The sequence below is a fragment of the Elgaria multicarinata genome, chromosome 1, assembly GCF_023053635.1.
Source record: "Elgaria multicarinata webbii isolate HBS135686 ecotype San Diego chromosome 1, rElgMul1.1.pri, whole genome shotgun sequence".
NCBI classification, from domain to species: Eukaryota; Metazoa; Chordata; class Lepidosauria; order Squamata; family Anguidae; genus Elgaria; species Elgaria multicarinata.
Genome location: NC_086171.1, coordinates 49,528,479 through 49,546,057, shown reverse-complemented (window position 1 = coordinate 49,546,057; position 17,579 = coordinate 49,528,479). Strand labels below are relative to the sequence as shown.

The 17,579-nt window shown below is 44.0% G+C and overlaps 1 protein-coding gene across 1 annotated transcript in view; it reads right to left on the bottom strand.

Moving 5' to 3' along the window:
• KIAA1217 (KIAA1217 ortholog) overlaps nt 1-17,579 on the bottom strand; it is a 421,304-nt gene that overhangs the window by 247,779 nt on the left and 155,946 nt on the right. The window lies entirely within an intron of this gene.

Below are 17,579 nucleotides of genomic sequence, written 5' to 3'. Positions count from 1 at the left end.
AGTACATCCCGACTAACTTAAGTCCAGTTGCTTTCAGTGGATCTACTCTAAGCGTGACGAAGTCTGGATCCAACCCATAATCTGTGTATTCAGAAGGGAGACACTCAAATTCCTTGGCTACATAGACTAGCCAGGACTTTCCACCTCCAGTGCTTTTAAGAGCAGTTTACAGGTGCCGAAAATGTACAGGTGGAAGTGTCCGTTCTGTGGCCATTGCTAAGCATTTCTGCCTGCTAATCAGATGGACCTGCTGTTAAAGGGGTTGTCTATAAGCGCTCAAAGCCCTGTGGTGGCTGCAAATCTACACTATATCAGTTATATGATGCAGCCTCAGATTTGCAGTCACCACAGGGCTTTCCTGTGAAACTACACAGAAAAGTCAGGGGATTTACCCTGGCTCATTCAGGAGCGAAGTCACCCCGGCTCTTCTGCTGTCTGACCTCGCTCCGTGGCCAATCCAGGAAGCGGTCCTGGTGGAAGATGACCAGCAATTGGTCTCTGCAAACCAGGAAGAGGGCAGAGGGGGTGGTTCCAGTACCTGGATGACTGCCAGAAACCCCGCGCCCCATCCTTGGCATGGAGATTACCTGACGCCACCCCCAGGAAGTGAAACCATGGGGTTTGGGGTGAAGGCTACTAGGTGGCTACTAGGAGGAGGGCTTTCTCCGCTGTGGCACCCCGGTTGTGGAATGAGTTCCCCAGAGAGGTCCGCCTGGCACCTACACTGTACTCCTTTCGTCGCCAGCTGAAGACCTTTTTATTCACTCAGTATTTTAACACTTAATTTTAACTTAAATTTAAATTATACTGTTTTAACTCTTTATTTTAACCTTATATCAATTTTGCTGCGTGGTTTTATCCTGGTTGTGCTTTTTATGTTGTATTTTGTATTTGTGTTTTTAACTTGTTGGTTGTTTTATGATGGTTTTAATTTTTGTGAACCGCCCAGAGAGCTTCGGCTATTAGGCGGTATAAAAATGTAATAAATAAATAAAATAAAATAAATAAATAAGGCGGCGCCAACTCAGAGCCATGAATACAGCCCCAAATTACAGAGATGGGGCCAGATAAAAATGTTGGCAAGCCTTTTACAGGCTAATACATCAAATTACAGTGTGAAAAGATGTACAAGTGCTGTGAAATGAATGCTTTGCTCCCAAATGCCATGCAAAGCCACAATTTTTTGGTAGAAAGATGGGTATAAAACAAATCAATAAATAAAGTGAGCAAACAGGCAAAAACTGAACTGAGTACACCAGCTGCCAATCTACCTAGAGACGTTCGAGGACCTATTGAACAAAACATATTGCTCGGGAGAGAGTTTGCCTTCTCCCCACCCCCACCCCGCAAATAAAACAGACCTTTCTTTGAAGCAGGGATGGGGAACCCCTCTTCTGTTAAGGGTTGCATGCTGGTAGTGGGCAGGGCCAGATATCACAGAGTGTGCGGGGAATATCCCTTCTCTCTCTGTCACCCACTTTTCTCTCTTTCTTGAACACCCCCTTTCTTGCTTGCTTTCCATCTCTTTTTCTGCAACTCCCTTTTTTTCGCTTTCTGACACCCTCTTCTCCCTCTCCAAGAGATTGCGGAGGAAAAAACAGATCACTCTTGCCAGAGGCCTGAACTGTTGGCTTGCAAAAGGACAGCAGTTCAGAAATTAGGCTGGGAAATTACTCCCATGATCTCTCACCACTGGGTATGCTGGCTAGGGGTGATGGCAGTGGTAGGCCAAAACATCTGGAAGGCCACAAGTTGCCCAACCCTGCTTTATAGAAACATAGAGCTCCATCACACCAGCGATTTATCGCTCACTTGCCATTTCTGGTATGTGGATTTGCAGCGCAGAACTCACATGATGTTGTCCCTGCCCTGCACTCATCTCTCCCCTTCCTCCCGTTGTTGTGTTTTAGTTTGGCACGGGGGAAAGTCTGGATTATTTCCCCCTCTCGTTTCTTCCTTTGTTGGGGGCATGTGCTAATGGAGTCTTGATGACGAAGCGGGAGGGCAGGGTGATTCTCCTCCTCCAGCACAGTCATCCTAGGGACTTGTTAGTCGGCTGAATGGACTTTTTAGTGCTTCATTGCCTGCAGAAACGGAGCCCAGATAAAATCTTAAAAGCAATCGCTAGATACCAAAGCCAGAGGGGGGGCACGCCCATCAGAGTACCACAACCAATGAACTGGAGGAGGAAGGAGAAGGGGCAAGGAGGAATGGAAGCGCAAACAAGCGAAAACCCATGTGAAAGAGACTGTATGTGAGGGAGCCCTTGCACCGCTTATGAAACGGAGGTAAAAAACTCAGAGACAAGCCAGAGGGGGGAAAAATAGGTGTGGTGGAGCCCATAGTCCTCGGGCACATTGACATTCCCAGAAGCATGTTCCTTTATATTTTATGATGAGAATTTTCAAAGTCCAACATATTTAACTCTGACAAGATTCATTTGTCTATTGGATATTTTCATCTGTTCAGAAAGTTAGGTAGCTAAAAACAAGGGCTGCCAACTTCCAAGCTACACAGGTCTCACGTACTTTTCACAGCTGTGCACAAGGGAGACTTTCCACAGGTGCTTCTACCAACCAGTTCAAAACTAATGCAAGAACTAAGAGCACCTCCTTGTTTTGGAGTCCTTAAGGAACGAGAGCTTTGTGAAGGATCGCAGCTGGCAGATTCTAAGCAGAATTAAATTAAGATTTATAATTGCAGCCTTCATGAAAACTATAAAAAAAAGACACTAAAGCATGCCAAGCAATAAGCTCAGAGAAAATTGGCTAAGCTGAGATAGAACTGGAAACTAAAATAGGCAAAAATAGATAAATGAATACACTATAGCTACAGACTTGGCAGGCGCACTGGGTCATTAGCTAGGGAAAGAAGAGGTTTAGGCAACTGACAGAGCAATTCTATCCATATTTGCTTGGATGAAAGTTCCACTGCGTTCAATGGAGCTAACGTGTACATGAGTGTACATGGGATTGCAGACTAAAGGTACAATCCAGAAAATCATTAAAGTCAATGGGAACAGTGCCACTGACTTCTGGACTGCAGCTTGAGAACATTAACTGAATAATCTCTGAGCAATTTGGCATCATGACCCCTCACCATCATCAGGTGATGTTAGAAACTGCCCCCCATGTGGTGCAACAGGCCCATGTGGTGAACCACAGGAATGCACTGAAGTACCTTTAGGCCTTTGACTGACCTCAACCATCCAAGATGGTCACTGGGTCCTTCTGGGCAGGGGTCCGCCCTATTCCAGCTAAGCCTTAAGTTTTAAACAGGCGGCACTTTAAATTTGTATCTCACAGCCATGCTGTCAGTGGAGGCTGGTGGCTCTGATGTCAGTGGGGCAGTGAATCTGCTCCGGGTTTCAGTCAGAGCTCTAAAGTGTGGTGTAGTGGCTAAAGTGTTGGGAGATCCAGGTTCTAGTCCCCACTCGGCCATGGAAACCCACTGGGTGACTTTGGGTCAGTCACACACTCTCAGCCCAACCCACCTCACAGGGTTGTTGTTGTGAGGATAAAATGGAGAGGAGGAGGATTATGTACACCACCTTGGGTTCCTTGGAGGAAAAAAGGTGGGATATAAATGAAATAAATAAATAAATAAAAGTAAAGCACCTTTAGAGTTCTGACTGAAACTCAGCGTGGATTCACTGCCCCACTGACATCAGAGCCACCAGCCTCCACTGGTTGTTGTTCCTTTAGAGTAGGTGCAGTGGGGAGGGGCAGATTGGGACCCTAATGTGGGGGTGGGTGTTATGGGAGCTTTTAAGATCTGGGTGGGGGCCCTGTGCGTACTCTGGATTAGAAAAAAGGAAAAGGAAAAGAAAGACATAGCTGCTAGACACAAATTTAAAGTAATGTTTGTTTTGGCCCTCACGTGAGCCACAGAAGTGTTACAGAGCTCTACTGTACTGCTGTATCTTTGGTCCTTACTCCTAGTTTGCTCTTCAGTTCCGACTTCCTTTCTGGTCCTGACTACTCGTTTGTCCCATGGCTTCTGGTTCCTGGTTCACCTCAGACTGCTGTCCATGGCTGTGATTCATCTGTTCCCTCTGTCCTGAAGAGGCAGTGATGGGCTAACCCAGCCTTTCCCAATCTGGATCACTCCAGATGTTCTAGACTACAACTCCCAGCATTCCTGACTGTTGGCCTTACTAGCAGGGGCTGATAGGAGAGTTGAAGTCCAAAACACTTGGAGGGCACCCAAGTTGGAAAAAGCTGGGCTAGCCCAGACTTCCCTAAGCTGGTGTTGTTAAGATGTGTTGGACTGCAACTGGCTGCCATGCCAGCTAGGAATTATGGGAGCTGCAGTCCAACTCATATGGATTGCACCTGCTTGGGAAAGACTGGGCTAGAATTGGACCAGCAATTATGAGCATCATCAGAGCATGATAGCTCTTTTGGAGAATTCTTTTATTGCAGGGGATGGGAAATGTGTTCCTCTCCAGATGTTGGTGGTCTCCAACTCCCATCAGGCAGCAGAACCAATGAGGAGGGATGACAGGAGATGCAGTCCAAGAACATCTGGAGGGACACATTCCCCACCGCTGCTTGGAGGGCCTTTCTTTCTGGGACATCTTCACCTTCTCACACCGCCACTTGGAACTATAGTGTTTGCAGGTGAGGAGTGAGGGGTAGCATGTTGCCTCAGCAACCAGGAAATGACCCCTTTCCATCCTTGTGTTTTGTGTGAGACAATGCCTTGTCCCATGATAGGACACTGTTCCAGGTTCAAGTCAATTTCATCAATCAACCCAAGTTTCATCAAAAATAAGGGGGTCCAAACAATCAGCCTCTGAATACACATCAACATGCAACTTTCCCATCATCTCCCATCCATCACGCTGGCTCGGGATGATGGGAGTTGTAGTCCAACACATCTGAAGGGCATTAGATTGGGGAAAGCTGACCTAGTCCAATTAATACAGGCCACACAGGACCCAAACTGGTACATAAACTTGTAATAATCTCAATTTCCATTCCAAACAAGAGGAAGGATTTAGGAAGCTTTCCTCAGAATACCCCCAGGCTTTAAAAGCTGGGAAATTCTTATTTCAAGCTCGCTGGTTTTGAATTTCACTGGCATCGTGAGTGGAAGTGGGTGTCAGGAAAGTTGAGAGCCAATAGGTGCATAACAGGAGCGAGGACAGATACTTTTCCAGCTTGAAGAATGATGAGGTACAGCTGAAACCTTTTTAAAGGTGGGGATGAGCTGAAGCAAAAAGAAAACAGTAACGCCATTGCAGGTGACCAGAGGTGCTGAATACTCTGCTCCGGCACCAGGTTTTCAAGGGCCCGTGGACAAGTCACCATCAATGGGCCCTTTCCTCAGTGAGTCTTGTCTTCTCGCCGCCATGATCACCAGCTGCCATTGCTCTTCATCCTCTTTCTCCTCATTGCCACCACTTGTTTGCTGGACAAGCAGAGACCCAGTGAACCAGCAGGCAGTGGCATCTCCTGCCCCTCCTCATCACCACTACTGTTGTCTGGGCCAGAGCAAGAGGCAGGGGAACAAACAGGCTGCAATGGTGAAGAGGAGGAGCAAGTCCAGGGGGCTCTTGACAGTGGGCCCCTGCGGGCCCTCAACAGGTGTCCACCCACGCCTACCCTTGACGCCAGTGCGCTACTGGTAACATTTTGGAATCAGCCTTTGGGTCAGAGGGTGGGAAAATGACCAAGAGCATACCATAGCAATACAATACATAGCAACAAGAGGTTTATCATTGAGTGTACCCTCAGCAGGGTTCTGCTACCAATCCTGGTTCTCACACATTTGTGCCTGTACGGAACACACCTACAGGTTTTTGTGACATTCGCAACTCCACCCAGTACACTGAATACAGCTACAAAATAAAATGGGCGAGGAGGCCCTGTGATGTCAAAAGACTGTTCCTAGAGCAGCAGCTCTTAAGGAAAATTGCATAACACCTTCATGTAATTTCCAGAGCTGCAACTGTGTTAATTTATGTTGCCAAAACAAAAACAAAAACAAAGGAGTTGTGTGGCACCTATCAGAATTATTACAGCATAAGTTTTCATGGACTAGAGTCCACATTATCAGATGTGACTATTGTTATCCATGAAAGCTTATGTCATAATGAGAAGCGCTTTCTGGATTTATACGGCTTTTCATGAAATTAACATAGGGAAATCAGTGGTTCACAAAGCAAGAAAGTGGAGTGTAGAACGCCTAAAACTCTACTTCCACGGGCCATACAAAGCATTCTTACTTTGGGGTTGGGTGGGCGGAGTCCCGCCAGTTGGAGTGAACATCATCAACCGCAGAGATGTTGCTGAGCAAATGAGAGAAGCTTGTTCCCCATCTTGTCCATGCTCCCCTGCTATACTGGCTGCTCCCTCTCGTTCTCTGTGTATCGTTTAATTTGAAGTAGAACGCAGTAACGCTACTTCAATATACCACCACTGAAAGCTCCTGCTACTGACTGCACCTTCGCCTTCCCATCTATGTATTCTTTATTGCACACTACATATTGTGGATAAGTAAAGCAGACCCACCCCTTGACAAAGTCATTGCCAGGCCACAACCTGGTCACAGAAATCCGTTCAGGATTACGGATGTCGCAGGTGCCCAATTGGGAGTCCGATGGATCTGTCCCCCCTGCATCTGTCGGGCACCCGTGATGCATTTGTGGCCCCATGCTCTCAGCGCCCACGGGGCCCAATGAGCATTTGGCAGCTGTCCAACCCCATCTGGAAAAAAAGGGAGGAGGGAGAACCCTGTAGGAGTGTGCGAAAGAAGCCAAACGGCAAGGGGTGCTTATCTAATTTAAAACTAAAAACATGATAAAGACATATGCATTTTAGAAAGAGAGAATAATCTTTAGTTTTAAATTTCTGTCTGAATATCATATGTTTAAAAATGTTTTATATAGCTTTCAATTGTATGTCTTTTAAGAGTATTTTATTTAACATTTTAAATATCTTGAATTTTGTAAGTACTTTTACATACATTTTGTATAGGAAGATATATTTTTTCAGGACTTATTCTCTCTTTCTAAACTATATACGTCTTTATCATGTTTTTAGACTGCCCTGAGGAAGGACCCAGTTTTTGGAGTCCAAAACACGTTGGCTTGTCTGAATAAACATAATTTCAAGAAAGGCTTATCGAAATTGAAGAACTCCTTTTTTGGTTCCACCCCTTGCCGTTTTGGCTTCTTTCGCACATCACCCTCATCTGGAGCCGCCATTGTGCATCATAATGGAGCCTCCAGAAATTGTGCATGATCCTGTTGTGTAAATGGCAGCTGTAAAGGCCCCAAATATGCAATGAGGGGTAATGGATAATTTCCAGAGTGAGGGCCGACGGCTGGTGAGTGTTCATTGGGCCTTGCTCAGCCTCAAAAGAAATTCACACGGCCCAATAAGTAGGGTCGTGACAGGGCGAGCGTCTGATGGATTGGACGTGGGTGAGTTTGCCCATCCCTGTGTCAGGATTTCATGTGGGGGACAGGGCACACTGCAGCAGAACCACTCCGCAGTCGCGCTTAAGGAAGAACAACACACTAAAATGTCTTTTAAAAAATGCACCTTTTCCAGAGGGAAGCTGTGGGTCTGCTGCGGATTAGCGACAGCGTCATTTTTCGCATACAACCCCACTATGCTCTCCCTCCACATTAAATCGGCAGCGTATATTGGACCAAAGTTCCATTGCCTGAATGCTGTGGTCTGTTAAGGCAATAATTTGCTCCCTTTTGTCAGAGAGCCGGGCCTTCCTTGCCCTCACTGAAACAGACAAGAGTCATCTGGCTGAGTCTTAAGGGACATACAATGACTTTGTATTTTCTGCTCTTCTGCTTTTGCTTCCCTTCTGCTTCCCAGAAAGAGTCTCATAAGAGTCAGTTCCTTCATTTACTGTGTAATGGGAGGCAGAGAGCAAAAAACTTTGGGAGAGAGAAGGTCAGAGAAAAGGAACTACTCACTTAACTAACCTCTTGGACTAGTGGACACTGAAAAAGTGCCCCCAGTCCAGTTATTTTACAATTAAAGAACAACTTGAGCTATAATGATGAGTACCTATTTCTTGGATTTTAAAATAATTTCTTACAGCTTTGGGTAGGCTGGGTTTACTCTTCCAACCCTCCACAATTGGATATCTAGCTGACTGCTTTCTTCTATACATACTCAGTCAACCCTAAGAACTTCCAAGGAGTCCTTGGCCAGATCTACACCAAGCAGGATATAGCACTGTGAGAACGGTATATGGTCTGTGTCAATGGGCCCCAACAGTTGTCAGTGCACTTCAATACCGCTATAAAGCAGTAGTGTGGCTCCTGCCTTTTATATACCGCTTTCATAGTACAATATCCTGCTTGGTGTAGATCTGGCCCTTACTGGTCATTCCACAACCAAAAGAGTGTCACCAAGTAACAGCACGTTAGGAGACCTCCTTGGTAGTGGCACCCACCCTCTAGAACACCCCCCCAAGCGTTGTTCAAAAAGCAGAAAGTCTGTCGAGCTGTAAATTCTTCTTGAAGACATATCTGTTTACACAGGCTTTCTTTGACTTGCAACAGATTACGACACTGCTCCATTTAACAACTGTCTTGTTGTAATGCTTTTAAGTATGTGTAGTTTATATTGTTCTTTAACTGTTCTTATATTGATTTTATATTATATTTTGTATTTATGTATGTATGTGCATATGTATATGTGAGTGTGTATTGGGAACCACTTAGAAATCTTAGGATAATAAAGGTGCAAACTTATGCATGTTTAGACAGAAAAAAAGTCCTACAACTCCCAGCATTCCCTAGCCAGTAAACCTCTGGTTACCACCTATGAGGATGACATAGGTGACCACTACCCCAAGATAGTTTGGTTACCTGTTTGGACTCACAGTCTGCGTGCAAATGAGCATGTCAGTTAGAATCAATTGTAGCTAGGTCCTCCAGAAATGTAGTGATTTATTATTATTATTATTATTATCATCATCATCATCATCATCATCATCATTATTATTATTATTATTATTTCTTACCTACCTATCCATCTGGATCGAGGCAGGGAACAACATTAAATACAAAAATACCATAAAATGCATAAGACTGATTAAAAACATATAAAACTGATACAATATTAAAATAACAATCAGACATCTTAAAATTCATATGGGTAGGCCTGCCAGAAGAGATATTTATTTATTTATTTATTTTTGCATTTCTATCCCACCTTTTTTCCTCCAAGGAACCCAAGGCGGCCTACATAATCCTCCTCCTCTCCATTTCTATCCTCACAACGACAACCCTGTGAGGTAGGTCGGGCTGAGAGTCTGTGACTGGCCCAAAGTCACCCAGTGGGTTTCCATGGCTGAGTGGAGACTAGAACCCAGATCTCCCAACTCCCAGTCCAACACTTTAGCTACTACATCACACTGGCTTTATGGCTTTCTTAAACTCAGAAAGACTATTAAGTTGGTGAATCTCTCCTGGTAAGCCATTCCACAATCTGGGAGCAGCAGAAGAGAAGGTTCTCTGGGTAACAGTTGTCAGCCTAGTTTTGGCTGACTGGAGTAAATTCTTCCCAGAGGGCCTGAGTGTGTGGGGTGGATTGTACGGGAGAAAGCGATCTTGCAGGTAACCCGGACCCAAACCACGCAGAGCTTTAAAGATAATAACCAACACTTTATACTTCGCCCGGAACCTAATTGGCAGCCAGTGAAGTGATTTTAAAGTTCCTTTTCCCCTCCTGCAAGGAACCTAAGGCAACTTACATGATGCTCTTCCTCTCCATTTTATCCTCCCAACAACCCTATGAGGTAGGTTAGGCTGAGGGTGACTGGCCCAAAGCAGTGAGCTTTACGGCCAAGTGGGGGTCAGAATCAGGATCTCCCAAGTCCTAGTCCAACCATTACACCACACTGGTTCAAAATAGAGACATTTTGGTATTTCTCTCGGGAAATAGGATTTTGCATCTGCCGATGTTTGCATTTACAGAATCATCTGAAAGCCTTCTTGTTTCACTGAGTTGGGACTATTTTAAAATAGGGAGTGAGACAATGAAAGCAGTACTAATCGTCAGACTATCAGGTAAACCTCCAAAAGGTGTGAGAAGTTTGTACTTTTAATTGGCGAGAAAACGCTGAATTGCTATCACACCTACATATTCCTTGTTTGAGAGAGGAAAAAGTGACTATTGCTTCTAATAAACATTTGAAACATGTTCAAAGTATTAATTTGGAATGCTTCTACAAGTAAATACTCTCTCTTTTTTTAGCACTTTAGGAGGTTTGCCTCATTCTTTGTTGTCCCTTTTGGTGTACCCCTTTCCCCAGTGCAGTTGTACTGGGCAATTTGGATAACCACTGCATTTATATTCAGACTAACCACTGTACTTATATTCGTCAAGAGCGTTTGCATCCAGGGGTGCAGTGGTTACATTTTGAAGTGCGGGCACTCACCAGCAAATTTTTCATAGCCACCACAACCCAAAGGAGATCCCCAAAAGCCAAACAGCTTTGCGGATCCATCTGTGTATGAGCGTGCGTGTGCATTATAGAAGGCTTTTGTAGATCTTTCGAAAAGCTCTATATGTTTAGACAGAAAGAAGTCCTCCAACTGCCAGCATTCCCTAGCCAGCCTTGCTTTCTGTCTAAACATCCATAGGATTGCAGCCTTAATTACCCTTTCAAGACCAAGCCAGACCAAAATAGTTTGCATTAGAACACTGTCAGTTCACAACAATATATAGTTGCTGGGAAAGTCACCACTGTTCAGATATCATTTTTTAAAAAATAAACCAGCTCTTCATTTAGCAAAGATATGGTGGGAAGGCGGCAGTGGGTGGGGAGTAATCATTGTAAGGCATCTGAACTAAGGATCAGCTACTCATGGAGATGGGTCTTGACTGCAAGATCACAGACATTGTGATCTTGCAGTCAAGACTCATCCTATAGATTGCTTCCTAGGTGATCAGAAGTTCCTGAACCCAGAAGTGTCCAATCTTTGAATGCAGGTTGGGAGGAGTGGAAGAAGCAAACTTCTCCACACCCTCCCGCCTTGCAGATTTTGCTAGACAGGCTTTTTAACCCATCAACCAAGGGTGCTTCAGAGGGGGAGGGAAGGAAGTTGAGGGGGTCTCAAGATAACTTGTATTCTGGCTTGTCTAGTCTCCTCACCCACCCACTCTCCCACCGACCACAACACTCCCTTTCCTCCTCCTCCAACATCACTTTGCTGACTTGGGATGCCAGCTAGTGCAGTTCTTTCTGTGCTGGCCATGGGGTGGGGTGGGGGTGGGGGCAGATCTCAGACTCCCCCTTCCAAGGTCAGAGTGATCAGAAAGGGGAATTTGAACAATCCTGTGGACCCTGGGACGCTCACCCAGGGACCATAGGACTGCTCTCTACCAGCGATTAAAGATGTTTACAGCACAATCCTATATGTTTCTACTTAGAAATAACCCCTACTGCATTCATTGGGATTTACTCCCAAGTAAATGTGTATAGCCTTGCAGCCTTAAATAGAGAGTGATAAAAAAGGCATTCTTCACATTATCATCTTCTATATTAACAAAGCTACCACAAATAACAATAGGGTAATACCATTATTAGCACGAACTAAAATACCACAAAGTAGTGATGTTTTAGTTGGTCTGTCTGATACTTTTTTCTAAAGGACCATCATAGCTACCTGCATTTTGTCTGCATTTTAGAGAGTATTTATTTATTTATCTGATTTATACCCCCATCTTTCTACCCCAAAATGGCACTCAAGGCGGATAGAGTTTCTTTGTGTTGGTAAATCTTGCTAAACATCCCATTATCGGGTCATCCATAATTAGTATATATGAAGGGGGGTTAATAGCTTATACATTGTAGCTGAACAAGAACTATATTTGTTAATCAAGCCCATTTCACAATGTAGTTAATATGACACACTTGGAATTAAGCCAAATCAAATTAAATGTTCCTTAAATTATGTGAGCTTAATTCAGTTGTAGATGAGCATTAATGTTGACAGTGTATACCAAACTAGCTGAATTAACAAAATGAGTTTTAAGCCTGCAATCTTATACCTACTTACCTGGGAGCAAGCCCCATTGGATTGAGCTGTAAATCTAACAGAGGGAGAACATTTTTGACTGTGGATCTCACTGCCACAGGACAGAGGTCTGGTCTGCACAGGTAGCAACAGGATAATGTCATAGAATCCTGAGATAAGGCTAGATGCCATATCTGAAAGCTCGTGTGTGTGTGTTTGCTAAAGCACCCATCATATAAAATAGCACATTAGCTTATTCCTCTCCTTGCTGTGCCCAATTTCTGCTTGCATTCAACGTCAGCCATGCATCAAAAGTTTGGCAGAAAAGGTTTTATAATTACACAGGTCAAAACTATGTTCAATTCCGCTTTTCCACAAACACCACCTTAATCACTGCATAGGGAAAAAAGGGACTTTTTATGTTGAACAGTATGTTCTTTTGTTCTCAAACTAAAGTAAATAGAGAGTGAATGCCAACAGAATTTCTCCCCAGGTGGGAATCAAGTATGGAAGATGCTTGGGCTGGAAAACCCAGCGTTTGCTTTAACTTATCAGTTCGCAAATCTCAGGTGTAGGAAAGGAAATTCGTTTCAAAACCCATCTTCTGCACAGGTTCCCAATGTGGCACCCACGGGGGACCTCCAATGTTCCCTGCAAAGCCCTCAACTCCCTATCCTCTTCAGAAAAAATAGAATACTTGAAAAAAGTTATCCTTCCTGTTGCTGTGTATGCCATTGATCAGGTGTTCTGTGGGCAGGAAGAGAAGGAAAGAGTTGCTTCCTGGCCTTGTCCAAATCTTCTTCTGCCAACACACACCTTTCCCCTTTGCTTTCTCTGGCTGGGTTCAGGCAACACGATAACCAATGGTGGTTTAAGTAGTCAACCGTCTGTTGAGTGGTCAACAGTTGGTTCTTGTGTTGTCTGTCAGGCAGAAACCACCCCATGGATGACTATTTTCCCAAAATAACCAACTGAGATAACCAACGCTCTGCAGAGTTAACCATCTGCACAACCATTGGTTAGCGTGTTGCCCGTTGTGCTCAGTGTATTGCAGGGTTGAGTGGACTACTTTGGCTGACTACAGAGTTCCTGGGCAAGAGTGGCCAAAACCATGCCGGCCACTCTGCTACAGCTGGCACAACTTGCAGAGGCTGCTGGGATAGCACTAGGGGGACTGAGGGAGGAGGAAGGGCAGAGAGAGGGGTGCAGTCTGTGTCAGTCAAATGCCGGGTTGACTGTTAGTCCACTCAACACCAGCCCCAACCACTCCACAGTTGTGTAGGATCATGTTGTGTGGGGAGTACCCGCAAAATAACCAACTGTGAGTTGACTATTAACCCACTAAACAGGCCTAGGATTGCACCCTTAATGGATATAAATAATGACAAGGTATTTTAAGCAGACGAACAGAGTTTCTGGTGATGCCTTTTCACCAATTACAGATGGAGTCTTAACTTTTGCCTGGAAAGCAAAGGGCGAAGGCGGTTTCTGATTGTCAGGCTTTGTTCCTCATTGCTCAGCCTGCGTGAACTCCACTCCTAAAAGAATATGGCACTGATGACCTTCCTCCCCCATGTAAACACACAGACTTCATGACTTCTCCCACACTCCATACCTTTGGTAAATGTCCAAAAGAAAAAGAATGACTCTTTTGATCCTTCCCACACTGCGCTGATGCCATAATTAAACTGTCTGATTAGGGAGAAAGCAACCGCAGCACACAATGGATGTACTCACATCCTGTTCAGATTTACAGGAACAAAGAAAAAGTTGCCACCTCCTGGCTTTCATGCACCAACTCAGGCCTCTTTTAAGGTAGCAGACACATCTCTCTGGGGCCATGTCATCTTTGGAAGTCTCGCACTTTGTACTCACTCATGCTCAATCAAATTTGCCATCGCTTTTAATTGCACAAATTGCTTCAAAACTCTTCTCACTGTCATTATAACAATCCCAGGAGCTAACACGCTGAGACAGTGCAGTGCAGTGGTTGGAGCACCCTCTCCCCAACCTGGTGTTCATCCAGATGTTTTGGACTATGGTTCCCATCAGCTGAATGGGGTTGATGGGAGTTATAGTCCAAAACATCTGGAGGGCACTGCAGTGGTGAAGGATGGGTTACAGTGACAGACTAAAGCTGGGGAAACATAAGATCAAATCGCCACTCAGCCATGGAGCTCAGTGGGTGATCTTGGGCCAGTTGCTATCTCTCCGCCTAACCTACCTTACAGGGATGTTGTGAGGATATAATTGCAAGTGTGTGTGGTGGGACCATGAATGCCACCTTGAGCTCCTTGGAATAAAAGTGGAATATAAATGTCATTAAAAATAAATAAGGTAATAATGTGTGCTTTGACACCAGTCATTTATTGATTTCTTCCATCCATCCCAATAATAGCAATTTTAAATTTTCCATATTATTTTATCAACACATAGGAACCCTCCAGTTGCACTGCTCTAGAGCCTCTGGAATTATTGAATCTGGCTCGGTAATTACCAAGCAAATAACTCCCCATGAAATTCAAAATCCCTGTGATGTTCAAAAAATTGTTATTCACCGACTCTTCAGGTGAGGACAGGACTCATAGCAAAGTCCTTTGCCTCCTCTAAACCACGCTCACCCTGCTTCACACATTGCGGGGGTGTTTCAAACCACTAGAATTACTGCATTCAAAATCATTCTAACCGCTTTCATTCCATTAGGGCACAATCCTATGCATGTTTAGACAGAAAAAAGGCTGACAACTCCCAACATGCCTCAGCCAGCATGGGAGGCTGGGGCGTGCTGGGAGTTGTCGGCCTTTTTTCTGTCTACACATGCGTAGGGCCGTGCCTTTGGTTGTTGAATGCAAAATAAGTGCATTGCAGGCAACAGGATTGGTTGCACAGAATGATGTAAGGATACAAGGAGCTGCTTTCTGTTGAGTCAGACCACTGATCCATCGAGTCCAGTATCTTCTGTTTTAATGGGCAGCAGCTCTTTAAATTCTTGGGAAGAGCTTCCCCCCCCAGTCTGCTTAACCAAGATCCTTTAACTAAAGATGCCAGGAATGAACTAAATATGCACCAAGAATAGAACTGCAAGCTTTCTCTGCTCTGATACAGATCCTCCCTTCAATCAAAGCGCATTCTCATCAGTGGGAGCATTTTTATCAGCTGACATGCTTTTGATGTGATAACTACCATGCCAATGGGTTGAACGAAAAATAAATAAAATACGCTGGGAAAGATTCACTTTTTACAACAGCCTTCCCCTACCAAGTCCCTCCAGATGTGTTGGACTACAATGCCCACAATCCTCAGCCAGCATGTCCATTCCTAGGTAGGACTCTGCATATTTTATTTATTTATTTATTTATTTATTTCATTTATATACCGCCCCACAGCCGAAGCTCTCTGGGCGGTTTACAACAATTAAAAATAGTAAACATTAAAAGTATACAAAAATTAAAAAAAAAACCCATAAAAACAGTATAAAAACAACAGTATCCATTTAAAAACAACAATCCTGGGGTCCATTAAAAACAAACTTAACGTTGTTAAATGCTGTTAAAATGCCTGGGAGAATATGAGCTACAGGTCCACGCTGTCTCCTCACATGAACATCAATGAATGGAAATATATGCAGCAAGCTGACGAGTGGTAGGGTGACCATTTGAAAAGGAGGACAGGGCTCCTGTATCTTTAACAGTTGTATTGAAAAGGGAATTTCAGTGGGTGCCATTTGTATGTATGGGGAACCTGGTGAAATTTCCTCTTCATCACACCAGTTAGAGCTGCCGGTGCCCTGGCCTCTTTTAAATCTGGTCATTCTAGTATAGCTCCTGCAGCTTTAACTGTTGTGATGAAGAGGGAATTTCATCAGGTTTTCCATATATACAAATGACACCTGCTGAAATTCCCTTTTCTATGCAACTGTTAAAGATACAGGAGCCCTGTCTTCCTTTTCATAAGGTCACCCTACTCGACAAGTGGTGTTGTGTAACAATCAAATATGCTCTTCGCCGTAGGGGAGAGCACTGAGATGCAACATCTGACGTTTGTGTCCAGCATTCTCACAAAGAGGGGATGTAGAGAAACCCTAAAGTAAAGCTTCTTTAAAGATGTAAGTAGGGCTGGGCAACTTGTGGTCCTCCAGATGTTTTGGCATACAGGTCCCATCAGCCCTCACCATCGGCTATGCGTAGGGTTGTTGGAAAAATCTGCAATAGATTCAAATTAGTTCAGATTTCTATGAATTTGACCTATGGATTCAGCAGCGGACTGGCTTTTTTCTGAGTCACGCCGATTTGGCAGAGTTCCCGACAAGGTTTTTACTTGGGGTGGGTGGGTGGATTTGCACAAATTCATATTTGCACTAAGGTGAATTAGTGCTAATTCGCACCTATGCTGATGCACATTTGCGCTGATGTGCATTAGCATGAGCAGAATGAAATTCTCACACATCCCTAAAAAAAAATTAAAATCTGATTCCATCAATGAGTGGACAATGGAACAGAAGATGCCTGACATTCTGCAAAACACAGGCAGAATGGATTTAACCAAATCTGTACATCCCTAGGGCTCATGGGAGCCGTAGGCAAAACATCTGGAGGACCACAAGTTGCCACCCCTAAGCTTCATAGTTGGTGTGGATGTTACAAAGAAACACTTATTCTTTATTTTGTATTTTCCATTTCTCTGTAACACCCACATCATCTACAGTATATGGGCTGCCTCTGAGCTTCCATGTATGGGCTTTGGAAGGAGTGACATTTCACATAGCTTCCATTAAAAGTAGAGAGAGTGCTCTGTTAAAAGCAAGTGAAACAAATATACGGAACCCCCAGACATTACTGTATGGCACAGAGGTTTAAATGGAACTAGAAATGAAATAGATAAGTGCTCGGAAATCAGACTTTTAAATCATTCCATATCCCGCTAAAGTTTAAATACATTCCAAAGGGTGCATCTATTATAAATGGTATTCTCCTTGTCCCCTGTCTGCAACACAGAGAAGTGCCATAAAACTATTTAAGTCCCATCATTTTATGGCATCTGAAGCAGAACATCATACTGAGCAGGGAAAATGAAAGTATTTTCAGCCTCAACTGTATAAACAGTAAAGATATACTGAATATAGATGTATCCATTTAACGGCACCTATTCCACAAGTACATTGCATGACAGCAGGTGCAAGCAATAAAATGGATACGCCAATTTGTCTCGAAGTTGTCCGTTTCCCAACTGAAAATTATATTAAAGCTAAACCAAGATATAGAATGGTAGGTCTTGTTCCTTGATGAATTGTAGTCCAGAATGCCAATCCTTGCATTGTTAGCAGGAGCGAGTATCAGAAGAGCAAGATGCTACACAGTTACAAAACCTGGACTGTTACACACCAATTATCCTTCAAGATGCTTTCCTGACCCTTCCAGTTTGAAACCCACAAAGCCAGAAGGATAATAGGAGTCAGTGTTTTGTGGCTGATAAGTAGACACTCTTGGTGCACCTTGACCAGGTGTTGTATACCTACTGGAATTTGAGCATGACATGACCCACTGATGGGTCACTTTTAACTTGTCACAATGAGTGA